General features: G+C 41.1%; 1 protein-coding gene across 12 annotated transcripts in view; it reads right to left on the bottom strand.

Moving 5' to 3' along the window:
* LOC136246439 (deleted in lung and esophageal cancer protein 1-like) overlaps positions 1-15,010 on the bottom strand; it is a 43,908-nt gene that overhangs the window by 27,414 nt on the left and 1,484 nt on the right. For all 12 annotated transcript variants that reach the window (XM_066037883.1, XM_066037890.1, XM_066037882.1 and 9 more), the window contains exon 2: positions 2,075-2,416. The gene's annotated coding sequence lies outside the window, so the exon portion shown is untranslated. The remainder of the gene's footprint in view (positions 1-2,074; positions 2,417-15,010) is intronic.

Below are 15,010 nucleotides of genomic sequence, written 5' to 3'. Positions count from 1 at the left end.
ATTTTACAGATCAAAAATTCTTTAAAATTTTGCTACTACATATCAACAGACACACAACTTCACACTCTACACAACTCATCACATTATTTTGTTGCTACAATACTGGACCTTGTTAGGCCTTAAAAATTCTGTCACTTCATTACAACATACAAGGTGTGTTGTTCCTCTGGTATACACTGGACGCTTTTATACACTAGGATGTGAGGAGTGATTGTGGGTTTGAGTTTATATGTGTTATGATGAGGTGGAGTTGTTAACAACATGTCATTTGTACCCTAACAGGTAGAACAGGAGGGGAGTTATGAAAACCCGGACCGGACCAAAAGTCAATTCTCCAGGTAAGCAAGATTAGCCTTGTTATAAATATTTACTGCCATTTACATCCTCTATAGTACTTATACACTACTCACCTTGCAGCAACTCAGCCAAGCACGCGGTCGTGATGGTTGAGCAATACGAAGCATCCACTGTAGAACAACTAACTAAACTAAAACATTTTCTAATGTGCTTTACTACATGATCACTACAAACCTACGTATTCTCCTGCTGTACTTGCATAGAACTGGCACACACGAGTGGCTGCACGAATTTGTTAGAGTCACGAGTTTCACTGTAGAAATCTATACTGAAATAATTTAAGTACCGCCTGCCTACCTTGCTTAATTCCATGTGTTATCTATCACCAAATGGATTTCGAGACAAATTTGACATTTTAACTGCTAATTTAGTCTCAATCACTTTGTACAGCACGACTCTAAGTAATAGTTAGACTTCAGACCACAGGGGTCTAAGTAATTTAGTAACCTACTTAGACCCCTGTGGTCTGAAGTCTAAGTTATTTAGACCCTTTATGTAGTTGTTGTACCTTAACATTGTTGACAGCTGCTTGTAACAGAGAAATGTAGCATTCATTAGTAGAAACAAGCCATTACTCCACAGTTTAAAATAAATTTTCAGGTGGCGATGCGTTGCCAACGCTACCAGTCTGGGTGTGCGTAATAAACATGAAAAAGGTCTAAGTAAAGATGAAAGGGTCTAAGTAAACATGAAAAGGGTCTAAGTAACTTAGACACCTCCAAAATTCACCACAAAAAGGGTCTAATAAATTCAGGCAGCGACTCGTGTGTGTGTGCCAGTTCTATGCAAATACATACAGCAGGAGAACACTTAGCTTTGTAGCAATCATGTAGTAAAGCACATTAGAAAGTGTTTTAGTTTAGTTAATTGCTCTACAGTGGATACTTCATGTTGCTCAACCATTGTGATCGCGTGCTTGGCAAAGTTGCTGCAAGGTTAGTGGTGTATAAGTGTTATAGAGGATGTAAATAGCAGTAAATATTTATAACATGGCTAATTTTGCATACCTGGAGAATTGACTTTTGGTCTGGTCCAGTCCGGGTTTTCATAACCCCCGAACAGGAGTGTCAGTTCTCCATTTAATATAACCATGTAGATTACTTCCCCAGTTAACACGAGGTCCCCATTAATAAAGCTGGTCATTTTCTAACTCTTAAAACCCACACATATAATATACCTTAGTAACAATTCATTGAAAAATACACACACTGATAAATTGACTTTCACATGTAACCTCAAACAGATTACTATCACTATGGAACACAATTTGTACTATTATAAATAATGTAATAAAGAATAAAATGTTACCTAGGGGTTTACCCTGTGACCAAGTCAAAGGTTGCCACAACAACAATATTTATACTATTCAAACACACATACTACAAACTATTCATAACTCCTTCCCAGTTCACTACATTGAGCTGATAATGTTACAACATCTAAAACTGATGTTAGTTGAACATTAATAAATTGATTACTGTGTCATATTCATTCACTATCGGTCTAGTGCTTCATAACAAGTGAGTGAATGTTGTTACAATTATTTATCCTTTTCTGAGTACACAAATGATATGTTTTCTATTGTTGGATGGTTTTAGGGTTTGTACATTTGTTCCAGCTCTACCATATGTACATGGTCAACACGTGACTACTACAGTACTACCTTCACACAGACGTACAATATTTGTATAACACACAGACAGACAGACACACTTACCTGTGACGGCAAATATCTCAGAGGAGGTGACAACATGGGTGACAGGTTGATACTCTCTCCTAATCACTCTCTTCTATATCATCTATGTAATTATTTTCCTGAGGGGGCTGCTCCTCCCTGCCTATCATATGAACCTCATAATCCCAACCCTTAGGGTATATAACACTGGTCCATTGTTGTATGTCTCTAAGGCCCCAACTTGTTCATCACTCTTAGGACTTATTAGATGAGGCTGGAACCAGGCATCTGACCATGAGGGTGTTCTGCGTCCGTCATCTTGTAGAGATCATGTGATCTGACTATCTTGTACAATTGGTGGTGGTCGGCACTACTTGAATCAACCTGTAACAGAACAAGTTTAATGAGACACTTATGACAAGTTAGTCAGTATGGTGTATGTATAATTACTCTATGATGACCATGGAATTATTGTGTTGTAACACAATTTTATGAAATGAGCTACACAAGGACACATTATTAAACTACACTACTAGTGTACATGGTTGAGAGGTAGAGGATGACAGATATACTACACAGTTAACAAAACTATATCATCGACTATGACACAATTGTGTAGTCAGTCAAACACACAAGATAAACAAGTGGTTAGTGACATGTGTTATCCTGGAGGTAATATTTGTAGACCAACATGTAACACAATATATGTGACTAGTTTGCATAATTCTGTTTTTGAGAAAAACCACATTGAAATACATTAGGCAAAAATGCTTACTATACAAAATAATTTTTACACACATATTAATTGCTTCAGTAAACAGTGAAACAAGGCTCGAATCGAGATAACTAAGTGACCAACAGATTTACCTGCTAATGGTGAATAAGAATATCTTTGTTTTGTGCCATGAAGCAAACATGAGTTTAGGCATTTGTTTGCGTTGTGGTAAAATATTACATAAACGTTGCCGTTTCTAAATTTAAACAACTTTTTTGCTTAAATGCATGGGTGTATGTAGGGCAAAATCCATACCTTGCTGAATGCCCCAATTCATTGTGAAGACAATGAGCCACGTTCAATCTCCATAGCTTGTTTCCTTCGTGAGTTCTGATCAATTAATTGAGTGCCAGTAATTTTTTTCCTGTATAGTCACTGTACAAATCAATTGTTTAGCACTTCCTGCTGTCTATCGCTATAACCCAACAACTATTCGCCAGATAAGGCTGAAACTTTGACAGCCCATTGGTTTTTCCCTCTGGATGGATAACAAAGAAGTTCTAAACGGAAGTTTGATAAAAATGCAAACTAGTCGGGTTTTCGTTCAGCGGGTCACATATTAATAACAGGTCAAACAGGTTTCCAGTTTGAGATAGTCAAACTCTTCTCCACGGCGATTTATCACAATAACAGCTGAACAACAAATGTTGATTCTTGCAATAAACCCTCTACCTGCTGGTCTGAGCTGTCTGTCTACACATGAACAACTCTGGCAGTTGTGGGAAACACAGTTATTGTTTCCAGTCAACCAACACTGGGATGTCCATGTACCACTCATACACTCAGCTTGGGCAGGACTAGTAACACACAGGAGGACTGTACAAGTCTTACAGATAGAGGACACACAACCTGAAGTTCCAGAATGACTGCTAAAATGCTACTCAACACAATGACAGTTAGGTTTGTATAGCTGGGTAGACTACAACAATGCGAGCAAAATTTCTTGTTCAAGATAACAACAGCAATAGTAACCGGGCATTGAACTTGGAACCTTTCAATTACCAGGCAGTTGGTACAGCCACTTGGCTATGATACCTCACACAATGCATGCATACACAGACAGACAGACAGACAGACACACACACACTGCAAATCTGCACAATAGCAGCTTCAATCACAGTCAGAGCATGATGATGTGTAAAATGGCCTAACGTGACCAAGAGTACTCTTGACGTGACATTGTCTTTAATCTCAGAATCAGTATTTTCCATGACAACACTACATCAGTAGTATACACAGGTAAAATGACATCATCAAAACATCATTACAAAAAAATAAATTGTTATGTACAGTGAAACCTCTAGGACCATGAAATTGGACCTACTAGATGTGGCCGATGTAATGAGGTGATCTTATTAAACATCAAACAGTATTAGTATTATCAATTACCGGTAAAGGCACTGCCTGTATACAATACGGTTGTACTGTTTAGTAGAGAGTTCCCCCTAAAGTGATATGAGTCACTAGTGTGGCACTGATAATCGGATCAGTTATCAGAAAAACCATATAACAGCTGTATTTTTGTATATCGGTATCGGATCGGCACCATGATAGAAAAAAGCAGTAGATATTATGTATTATTTAAAAACACATGCTCATGTGCACCAAACTGTGTATAGAGTAGCATTTTACTGCTTTGTAATGTTGTTATTATTACTGCTTAAAAGTGCTGTCAGCTATTGTTGTGGCACTACCACCACTACAAACAAGCTAAATTAGTCCTTTATAAACAGCTTTGTGGTAAAATTCAATGAAGGATAGACATTTAGTATTATATCGGATCGGCTAAGTTTATCGGCTTGGAAATATTATCCCATATCAGTTATCGGAATATCGGCAAAATGTCATATCGGTGCAACACTATGAGCCACTAAGAATGTTGCATTTAAAAATCATCATGAAAATATCATACTCAGCGAAAATCACCTGTACAGAATAGCCTTACTCCATTCAGCATCAATTACAGCATTGAAAACAAGAAAACACATACAGGCACCCGGATATTTAGTTTTTAAAAAATCACCATAACTTGAATTTTTGTTTGCCAGTCTGCCTGACCACAGTCACAAGGTTAGAGACCAAATGAAGTAGCATACGGCCACCATTTTAAGCCACAACAACAAACTCACTGGTGGGATGTGCCTTTTGTAGTTCTGATGAATGTCTGTTTTCTGTGCTTTGTCATTTCTTTTATCTTCAATTAAATGATCCTCTTCTATCCAGGAAACCATACCAAGACGTTAATCTTCCATATCGACACTTTCCTTGAAAGAGCATATCTAGATGCCACAAAACTATTTGAGGTGCTTAACAGACTGGTAGCCGCTAAGCTGTGCTGCTTTTAAAACAATTGCCATACTCCTTAAAGATCAAAATGTGACAAGACAATCTAGCTTCATAGGAAAACAAGGTGTTGTGTCATGTCCACTAGCTTGATCTAATGTGTAGCTTAGTGGCAAGATCGAGATACCACACTAACATATTTCATAGCTAGCTCTAGTAAAAAAGAACCAAACTAGTATAATAAAAATTATATAATTTAAAAATGAGGTATGGTTCCAGCGATAAAACAAGAGATGATGGTAGCTGTGAGGGAAAATCCCTAGTTACGTACTTGGAATTGTAGCAAAGTGGGGAAACCCCTACTTTTGAATCCATCATCTCTTGTTTCACTACTTCTTATCGCTGGAACCACACGTGCCTCATTTTTAAATTATATAATTTTTATTTACAATAAATTTTATTGCACTAACTTTAAGGTGGTCACTATAATGAGCTTGTCTCAGGGAGGGTAGGACAAGCTCACGTAAATACATAATAACATTGCACAAATACTGAAAGTATTTCACGTGAACTGAATAGACTCTGTACAAAAAGTAGAGGGAGGGGATTGACGGGGATTAATACATATTTTAGTTCTGTTGTTTGCAATGATGTGATTCACGATTAGAAAAACGCTGCCGTTATGGAATAATTAGACTACAACAAGTTTGATACTGAAATTTGATTGGCTGAAAACGTGGTCTCTAAATCTCGTAGAGCCACGGTCATGTCCAATAGAGACCACGCTCTGAGGCGATACGAAACACGATAATTACGCGCCTGTAACATTGGCAACGCATGGGCGTTTAAATGGCTAGTAACAGCCATACTGAATTAGAGGGAGGTGTAATGGGCTTGTTTGTACTAATCAACACTACATTACTTGCTTACAAGCAACTGTCGGGGCACAACAACAGCAACAATGAGTTGTAGTCCACTCGCTGAGTCCAGTACTTCGATACATAGCACGCGCCTGTAACATTGGCAACGCATGGGCGTTTAAACGGGTAGCAACAGCCACGCTGAGGTCCCGCCATGTAGGGAGGTGTAGAGGGCTTGTTTCTAGTAATTAGCCATACATTTCCCATTTACAAGCAGCTGTCAACTCAAGGTACAATAACGAGTTGTAGTCTAAATAAGTTAGACGTCAAGAACCACTGGGTTCTACAGGATTTAGAAAACCCTCAGGCCCTTAGTAGCGCCCTTGCTGCGCTCAGGCGCTACAGCCCAGGGCCTTCGAGTTTTCTAAATCCCTTAGAACCCTGGTTCTTGATGTCAAACTATTATTTAGACTACAACAAGTTTGATACTGAAATTTGATTGGCTGAAAACGTGGTCTCTAAATCTCGTAGAGCCACGGTCATGTTCAATAGAGACCACGCTCTGAGGCGATACGAAACACGATAATTACGCGCCTGTAACATTGGCAACGCATGGGCATTTAAATGGCTAGTAACAGCCGTACTGAATTAGAGGGAGGTGTAATGGGCTTGTTTGTACTAATCAACACTACATTACTTGCTTACAAGCAGCTGTCGGGGCACAACAACAGCAACAATGAGTTGTAGTCCACTCGCTGAGTCCAGTACTTCGATACATAGCATGCGCCTGTAACATTGGCAACGCATGGGCGTTTAAACGGGTAGCAACAGCCACGCTGAGGTCCCGCCATGTAGGGAGGTGTAGAGGGCTTGTTTCTAGTAATTAGCCATACATTTCCCATTTACAAGCAGCTGTCAACTCAAGGTACAATAACAAGTTGTAGTCTAAATAAGTTAGACGTCAAGAACCACTGGGTTCTACGGGATTTAGAAAACCCTCAGGCCCTTAGTAGCGCCCTCGCTGCGCTCAGGCGCTACAGCCCAGGGCCTTCGAGTTTTCTAAATCCCGTAGAACCCTGGTTCTTGACGTCTAACTATTATTTAGACTTACAATGATGACGATGTGTGGCGGTGATGACTTTCACATCAACAGTAACAGTGGTCATCAATGATTACAATACAATCGTTTTTTGTAAGATATATTAATTTCAACAGGTAGTATGACTACGTTTAAAACAAATATTTTTGTTAGTGCTCCGTAGTGTACGTGGTCCTGTCCTACCCCCCTGAGCTTGTCTTATTAAAGAGGTGGTAATATAAGGTTTCACTGTACTAATATTATAGAATACACTAAAACACTTTGTTGTTACAGGCCCACAAGCTGTTAACAAGATACAACAACAAACAATAGTGTCAGTTATACAATCACTCAGGACCACCACTTTGGTCAGGTACCACAATACAACACCTTCACATGACTACATTCAACCATAGATATATAGCACTCTTCATAGTGATTGGAAATGGCAACACACACCCAGTATACTACTTGTACATTTGATGTCACCAGGTAGATACAAATTGTTATATCGTGCTATTTTGTTATCATTTCTACACCAAGATACCTGTAGCCTCTGCACACACTTCCTGGTATCAATGATACGTGGCTTTTTAGAACACTTTTGGTCATTAGAATTAAACACAACGGTTTGTAAGTCATACCCCTGGTTTAAATACTGCATATTCCTTACTTACAACATTGCTTGATGTTGTAATACCCTAATGTTTCTGTTCTTAAACTCTGCACGGTTGTTGTGTAGCACAACTATTTGTCTATCAAGCATTGATCTAATGCCCAAGCCGTTGAACAAAGCTAGTAATACTGTGACACACTTTGTTAACGGGTCCTAACCCCTCTCACAAAACCTGCAAAACTCCCATCAATGGCCAATAATTTAGCATGCGGTACAAATTACAGGAGACACATTCCCATTCAAAACACGGCTATTTTAGGCATGTGACGCCATTTCCAATCCCTTTTAAGAGTCGTATATCTATGATTCAACATGTATACTTCATGGACAGTATATAGTGCCCATATATGGCTTTGTTAAGTAAGCAATGCGCAATATCTAGCCATATCGCTACCTACTCACAAGTGATACAGCAATCATGATCAATGTAGTTTAGTCACCATTTGACTCGCAAAATCACTCTTCAGCTGGTAAAAATATATTTATTTACCGACCTACTGACCCTGTACTTGGCTGAATTTGGCCTAAGAAACAAAAATATTTAGTTGAAGTGGCCTAGTTACAGGTTGCACATCTTGCAGGACATCCATGGTTACAAAGGATTGATGGGGTAAAGCACTACCACTATTGACAAAACTGTTTGTATGGTTCATCTCAATTCCTACAATATAATACAAAATAAAAGTAGTTCTCAATATAGAACTAAAGAATTAATTCTATATAACATAATAGTTCTATATTCACAGGTCAAACACTGATCAACACTTCAAATAACAGATCAAGGTGAAACGTTGCCCAATCAAGACTGCAAGGACTTTGACAGTGGTAGTAAAGCAACCTATAGCTCATATCACTACCTTGTATTGTATATAGTGTACTTCCCCAACAAATGTATTGGTCTGTTTACATGCCGGGACTATAAGAAAATTAAAACTAATGCTACACATCTGAGTAACATGTTACTGTATGTTAGACTTTAAATTGACCAGCTACTGAAAGTGATTTAGGGTGGTGATCTTCTGTTTCTCATCAGTATCCACATGTATTTTCACTGCCACAGGTATTTCCCCTATTACAGATTAATTATTATTTGTCTGAACAACAAAATATTGAGGTTAGTTTTCAAGATTGCTACACTTGTACAGCAGCTACTGTACCTCGTGTACTGTACAAGCAATGTTTATTGGAGTGTCAGATTTGTGAAGTGAGCCCGAGGGGTCCGCTACGACCTTAAAATCCTGTGCGAGATTCCAAATCCCACGAAATTTCAGGCAAGATTCCGGATTCCAAGAAATATTTAAATTACTGAAATCCAATTAACAAAATTAAAATCCTGTACTCAAACAAAATTAATGACACGCTAGCCCTACAGAAATGCGTGGAAAGGTAACAGCTACCTCGAACTACTCTCTTGGATACACGATCAGTGCCTCGGACACTCTCCTCGAATGCCGGCTAGCTCAGACAATGCTGCTCAACTTCCGTGTTCAACTCGCACCTAAACGAGCACCTAACTCGGCACCTAAACTTCATTAGCTACTCATTGTAGACTTCGCTGTACCTGGGATAGGCTCTGGATTCGCCTTGTGGTTCGCTGTTAATCGGAGACACAACTACAGACTCGGCAAAACTCGAGACTCGACTATTCAGCAGTTGGACTCTACACTCTGCTCTGTTGAATCCATAAAAGCTCTTAAACACCTATATAGACACATTAAGTTTAAAGCGATGTGAAATTAACAGCTCAAGGTAAGTTATAACAGGCCAACAAGCTTATAGCTGCATCTCGAGCTGCATACCATGAGTTGCACGCTATTAGAATATCCGGGAGTTGCACGCTATTAGAATATCCGGAATTATTCGGAAATTCATGGACTTTAATCAACCAAAAGATTCCAGATTCCAAGGCAAGATTCCAGATTTTGTGCGAGATTCCGAGGGATTCCAAATGACTTGTACGGGATACCAGCCCGTGACGGACCCCTCGAGTGAGCCCTTCATTATTTTAATGTTTACAGAATTTTGCAAGCAGAAAGTGTCAAACAGTGCCACTGTGCTTGTTAGTGGAGCTGACAGTACACCAGAAATAGTCTAGTATCTTGTCATAGCCTAGCAATTGTGGCATGTGGTGTGATAATGACCCACCCATCCGCACACCAGCCTCGCACCTGCCTGTACTAATGAGGGTTAGACGCAGTTTAACCCAGGTTAACTGGCCGATCGTAGCCCGGTTCTTTAAAGTGTCACGGAGATAGAGGACGGAAATGGCGGCAGGCTATCCGGCATCACGTGAACGGAACAATAAGCATACACAAGCAGAAGTGCGAACTAGTTTTCTTTCAGTGAGACAGCACAGTAGAAGAGTGATAGCAACAAGAGGAAGATACTTGTGTGGGATAGTCAGTCGGCTACAGCGGATAACGAGGAACGGAGTAGAGACTGAGGATGGCAGAAAATTGTCAGCAAAGACGCTGCTCAAGAAAATAGGAGTCAGGCCGAGAGTAGCTTAGTGAAGGCCTCACAAGACCGGAGTCGGACACTGACCGAGACTGACTCGCTTTGCCACCAACCGTCACGAGGTAAGTAGAAGCCCCCGCCTCAAAAGGTTCTCCCTGTAGCCATATGGCTGAGGGATGACAACACAGTTGTGTTCACGTGGTGAAAGAGCGAGGGATAAAGGCGGGGGCTGTGAAAGGGTCGAACGACGCAGGATGGTATCGAAACCACAATTAGACTAGAAATAATAGGGGTGCTGGGCCTGTAAGCGTTAATCGAAAATCGTCGAGGATGTGCTGAGCTAACGTGCCAGCAGTCAACGAACGCCAGCTCAACCGCGAAGATAGTCGATTACGCAGTGTTACGTACTGAGCTAACGTGCCAGCAGTCAAGGAAGACCAGCTGAACCACGTAGATGGTCGATTACGTGCTGAGCTAACGTGCCAGCAGTCAAAGCAAGGCCAGCTCAACCATGAAGATGGTCGATTACGTGCTGAGCTAACGTGCCAGCAGTCAAAGTTAGCCTTTGGCAGTACTTTCCATTGGCTTTCAGTACCTATGTACTGTAAAACATTAATAATAAGGAAGGCCAGCTCAACCACGAAGATAGTCGATTACGCAGTGTTACGTACTGAGCTAACGTGCCAGCAGTCAAGGAAGACCAGCTCAACCGCGAAGATGGTCAATTACGTGCTGAGCTAGCGTGCCAGCAGTCGAAAGCAAGGCCAGCTCAACTGCAAAGGTGGTCGATTACGTGCTGAGCTAACGTGCCAGCAGTCAAAGCAAGGCCAGCTCAACCATGAAGATGGTTGATTACATGCTGAGCTAACGTGCCAGCAGTCAAGGAAGGCCAGCTCAATCGCGAAGATTATCCATTACGTGCTGAATTAATGTACTAGCAGTCGAGGAAGGCAAGTTCAACTGCGAAGATGGCCGTTCATTACGTGCTAAGCTAACGGGCCAGCAGTCAAGGAAAACCAGCTCAACCGCGAAGGTCAATTACGTGCTGAAATATGCTAGCAGTCGAGGAAGGCAAGTTCAACCACGAAGATGGTCGATTATGTGCTGAGCTCATGGGCCACCAGTCAAGGAAGGGCAGCCAAACCGCAAAGATTGTTTATTATATGCTGAGCTGACATACCAGTAGTCAAGGAAGACTAGTAAATTGTGATTGTCGTCGATTACATTTATTTAGAATTTGATTATTATAAAGGCTGCACACTTTAAGGATGCTGAAGGTCCACCAGTATCCTGCATGTAGCTACCGGTGGCCAAGTTAATCACATCAATGCATCGATGTGTCAAAAATAATAATAATAATAATACTAACGAAACTATCCCTACCACACTTCCCGTTTCTTACCACTTTGGGTGGACGGTGTTAATGTGTGATACTATTGTTAGCGTATTCAGTTCTACAATAGCATAGTAGACGGTAAGTGAACTATATGGGGAGCTAACATGCCAGGAAAGCCAACGAAGATCATCAAGTACATGCTGAGTTAACGCGCCAGCAGTCGAAGAATGTCTTGCAGCTAAACTGGGAAGTGATAAATGGCGTGGGTGATGAGAATCCAATGTAGTCTCACCCGAGATCCTTGTACAAAAGTTTAAAGTCAGCATACGGTCACCAATCAGTTGTAAACACCTGACGACAAGTATTCGGTATATTTCATGCGAGAAAAAGTCGCCTTCCATTCGTCATCTGGCTTATTTACTGGTGACGTGACATCGCTCACCAACTAAAGCAGTGACCCATCATGCTAAAAGGGGTCACACACTGATTTGTAATGAATGTCACGAAGGTTACAAGGCATCGCACGATGCAGCCATGTGTTTCTATTGTGTATAGTGCCGCACCCTAGCATCAACTGCCCGGAAGTCTCCAATTAGTAGACCTGGTAAAGGGATTGGAAGTTCCAGTAGTCCAAAAGCATACTAACATGAGTAAATTCAGAATTTACATCCACGTGTGTGACAGCGAGCTATATAGTAATCACCTACAGTGCATCAAAATGTGTGAATCACTTAGAGCAGATGAGCTCCCAGGACGATATGGTAATGCCACATTCCCCCCTGGGTAGTTGTTTCGTGATCCCAATTTTGGCCATCCGGTAGACTGAAAGTGGATACAGTAGCTGTTCACTGTGTCAGTAACACTCAAAAGCTGCACAGTGCCTGGTTGGCAGGTAACTTAAACCTGCCCTCGTTGCTAGGGTCAGCACTCATCTGGACAGAAATTGGTCGATGTATGTTGCACTTATAGGACAACTTACCTACCACGTAGGTCAGTTATTGGGGGCAAATCCCACACCAGCGAGAGAGCCATAAGTCATCGTCAATTACACGGCAATTTACGATCAAATACGAAAACTTCCAGTCATCGTTCATTACACGGCAACTTCATGATTAAATATTAAAAATAAAAAAATAAAAAAACCGTACAAGTTCTTTAGTGTTACACAAGGACGCAATAATATACAAAGTAGTGTCAGTCATCGTCAATGTCACAGATGTAATTAACGGTGTAGATTACTGGACTTTCTTATTGGTTCTGGTCATTGTGGAGGTCACGGCAAAGTTAAACAGCGTAGGTTACTAAGCTTATTACACGGAAGTTAAACGGCATGGATTACTGAACTTCCGGTTTTGCTGTCAGTCATTGACTCATCATCAATGTCATGGCGATTCTTCAAGACTTGTATTACAATGGATAGAGATTACTTCCTTCGAATGAATACCAACTAAGAGGCTGCCCACACGTTTTTGGATCTTCGATAGCAGTGGAAGCGCAAACACGCAACTACTAGATAATGCGCACTTTCACGATGATGATCCAGACTATTTACAACTGGATGATGACATTGATAGCACCTAGTGACAACAGTGATGAAGAGCCACCAGATTACTCACCATTTTAACTGAATGCACAGTCCCTGACACTCTCAACCATAAAATGTGGTGGTAGATAAACAAAATTCAAATAGTTATATGGTAATATTGAGGTAGTTATTCATTACCGAAGGAACATGTTCCAATATATGTAATGACTGCCACTGCCTCACTACCTACATAACAGAAACAATGCCATACAGTCACCACATCATATACAGCACAATTACAACTACACAGGCTCACCCCATGATGCTGATAGCATCTGTCTAGTCAAGCAGGTGGTGTAAATGGAGGTAGGCTCAATGCGTAACATCACATCATCACTACAATTTCAGCACAGTTATTACATCGATAAACACCCCTCCCCTTTTAGCCATCATGTGCTAGGTCAAGCCCACTCACTATTTACTGGCGCATGCAATCCCAGCTCTTGACAGGGCAATCAAGGGTTAGTTTGGGGTCGTTGACATGAGCTGAAAGTTATTCGGGACAGTATAAATGGAGTGCTAGAGAGAGGTAGCAATCTAGGTGAGAGGTGCGAAACAAGTTAAGGCCATACTAGGCTAGATAAAGCGATGTATTGAGCCATATAGCACATACAAGTTAATGAAATGTACCACAAAAGAATGTGCAAGGAGCAAAAGTGTTGGGAAGTACCAATACAGGTTACACTGAATTACGAGACACAACAAAGTGTATATACATACAATGGTCAGGTTAGACCCCAGTATGTCATGGGCAGAAGCACCCAGGACTGTTTACTGAGAATCTACAGCGATGAACCTAATGAGTTTGAACAAGATGAGATTACCTTGGTGCCAGTGGGAGTACCATCGAATGTCTTCGGTTTGACATTTAGAGCACTGTGCATATTTCTTCACTTTGACATTCAGAGCATTGGGCAGTTGTGGTAACATGATCATTGGACACCACCATGGATTCTACAAGGGACTCTGACATTGGTACAGGTGTATGGTGACAATACAATTAGTACAGTAATTGTATCAAACAGTACAGTCGTACCATTTAGGTAGGGATTGTGGTGAATGTTTCGTGTGCCGTCCAAATTCCGCCTTTAAAAATCATCCTACAGACATTTTACACAGCAAAAATAAGCATTGAGATAAAAGTGACAGGGATGGATTACAGTATGTTAAATGATGGCACTTCATTTATACAATAGTTTACCAGTACGGTACATGTGTCGCAAAAAGCCTTTTACTCAGAAGGCTATTTCCAAATATTAACGGGTATGTTAGGGTTAATGGGTAAATGGTATATGGATGTTGTTAATTACACGATATGACAAAAAGGGGGTGTATATAGACAGCAGAGTTGATTGTTTAGTTTCGGAAGCTCCTGCGTTGTTGAAAAGTTGCTAATAGTATGCTAAGCACAGTGGGACAAAATAGTGGTGCATACATATGGTTAAGTGAGGGAAATATGCTGAGTGTTTGACAGGATCCGAATCCAGAGCACATATGATTGAGGGGTCAAAGCAAAGGGTAAGCAAACAAACAAATTAAAGAAACCCCCGTTGCTTGGGTGAGGCCTGGATTGCATAGCAACCCAGCCTCTGGGTACAGTGGGCACTGACGCCCACGTGTCTCACCCAAGCCTACTGAGGTCACGTGAGCCGTTGGGGAGGCCGTGGGCGTGCAGTAACGAGCAATCCCTTACCCAGCATGGGGGGCAAACCTAGGTAGGTAGTGAGTGTCATCGTAATGCGTAATCGTAGCCAGTTAAATGAGGGTTAGACGCAGTTTAACGCAGGTTAACTGGCCGATCGTAGCCCAGTTCTTTAAAGTGTCACGGAGATAGAGGACGGAAATGGCGGCAGGCTGTCCGGCATCACGTGAACGGAACAATAAGCATACACGAGCAGAAGTGCGAACTAGTTTTCTCCCACCTCTCC

The sequence above is a fragment of the Dysidea avara genome, chromosome 2, assembly GCF_963678975.1.
Source record: "Dysidea avara chromosome 2, odDysAvar1.4, whole genome shotgun sequence".
Lineage (NCBI taxonomy): Eukaryota > Metazoa > Porifera > Demospongiae > Dictyoceratida > Dysideidae > Dysidea > Dysidea avara.
Note: the sequence above shows the minus strand (reverse complement) of the source record. Positions and strands in the feature narration are given on the sequence as shown.